The sequence below is a fragment of the Etheostoma spectabile genome, chromosome 19, assembly GCF_008692095.1.
Source record: "Etheostoma spectabile isolate EspeVRDwgs_2016 chromosome 19, UIUC_Espe_1.0, whole genome shotgun sequence".
Taxonomy (NCBI): domain Eukaryota; kingdom Metazoa; phylum Chordata; class Actinopteri; order Perciformes; family Percidae; genus Etheostoma; species Etheostoma spectabile.
This window is the reverse complement of record NC_045751.1, coordinates 12,582,488-12,584,409: the sequence shown is the minus strand read 5'-3', so window position 1 is coordinate 12,584,409 and position 1,922 is coordinate 12,582,488.

Here is a 1,922-nt window from a genome sequence, read left to right as displayed (position 1 = left end):
TCTCTCTGTCTCTTTTCATCTCTCTATCTCTCTCGTTTTCTCTCCAGCCAATGCGCGCGCGTTTGTGCCTGTGATGCGGGGATGAGTAGCCTACTGCTGGGCTTGCGCACGCACACAGCAATATGGTTTTCTCTCGCTCACACACACACACACACACACACACACACACACACACACACACACACACACACACACTGATATAACTGTGGTCTATTTCCATAATTTTTGCCAGGTGATCTCCTTTGATAATGTATTCCTATGACTCACAATGCATGAAGGCTCAGTGCAAATGCTTAATGACACACAGCTTTGTGTACACGTTTATTAGATCTTTTGTTGTAGATCTAGAATATTGTGTGTACTTTTTTGTTTTTATTTCACACTTTCTTTGGCAAAGTAAACGTCTGTTTCCCATGTCAATGAATCCCTTTGAATTGAAGGCTTTAACACAGCTTGTGTCTTTATCATGTGCTACATATGTCTTGCGACTGTATTGAGCCTCAATATAAAAGCATCTGTCATGCAAATAAAGTTCATTTGAATCTGAACTGGAAGTTGAAAGGTGACTGATATGTAAATTTACAGCAGGCCAGGGGCCCATTTAGTGAATGGGGCCCCCCTCATGCATTATTCCAAACCTTTTCCTCACAGAGAACGTTATTGTAATTACTGAGGATACTGATTGTTGTAATTGCAAGCTTTTGTCTCTGTTCCTACACACAAACTGTTTTCCTGCTCCAAGTGTTTCTGGATTGCTATCCACTAAAAGTGATAAAAAGATAAGTTTATTTATAATTGGGAGTACCCACAGTCTGGGAAAACCAACAAGTCCTCCAAATTGGTTTGTCCCTGCAGCACAACACATGTAAGCTTATTTTTCTGATCTGACGCCCCCTATCATCTTGACAACATTGCCTTTCAAAAATGTTGAAAATCCACCCGGTAAAAAAAAGGAAATCTATTTTGTGACACTGCAAAAAACAACAAGAAACAACAAACCATACTGTTCTTGATACTCGTCGTTTTTCTGGGGAGTTCAGCCTCGTGAAAACAGTTGAATCTTCTGTGGTACTAGAAGAGATTTTTAATTCTGAGAAAATAACCTTTGATGACCCTTGAAAGATGCATTTTTGCATTAGGGGAAATGTAGGATCCAGTGTTTTTGGGAGCTTGACCTATAGTAACAAAAATCAGGTTATCTCGGCTTCTGCTGAGCATTGAATATTCTTTTTTTTAAATGGGTTTCTTGTGAGTCCTCTAACATTATGGAAGTCCAATACTTGCTGCTTTGAGCGACCCTTTAATGGTCTCTTGCAGGGGTATCTTGGGGGCTTAGGGGTTTGAGACACTATCACTAACTTTCCCGATCCAAGCTCAACTGTTTCTGTTGAATGTCATTATCTATCTCTTCCCTTCATTTACAGTCAGCTCTATACTGCACACTGTCTAATAAAAAGCAAACAAAATACTTTTAAAAAGGCCCTTTTTGTTGGGCAATTTGGTCATTTCTTGATGCTCACACCCAGTTTTATGACATCTGGGCCGAAAATGTGTCTGTGCCCACTGAAGTCCACCTGAATCCATTTTATTTTTCCCTATATCCTGTAGTATTACTCATCTACATTTATATTGACAATGCTGTATAGGTTTATTTAACCCTATTTGTATGCTTTTCTTTAAATCATTTCTAAAGTTAGTCATGATAAGCTGCTGCAACTCAATAACAAGTTTTAAGACTTGCTCGTTTTATTATCATAGTTTTCTTAGACCGTTCCAGTGGAGACTTACAATGAGTCACTGGTAGCCTACTTAAAAGACAATTTATAGCTGGTGACCTTGTGTTTTCTGGCTTTTAAATCCCATTAGTTTTTGATGTTATCTTTGTGGCACTCTGTAATATATATGTATATATATATATATAT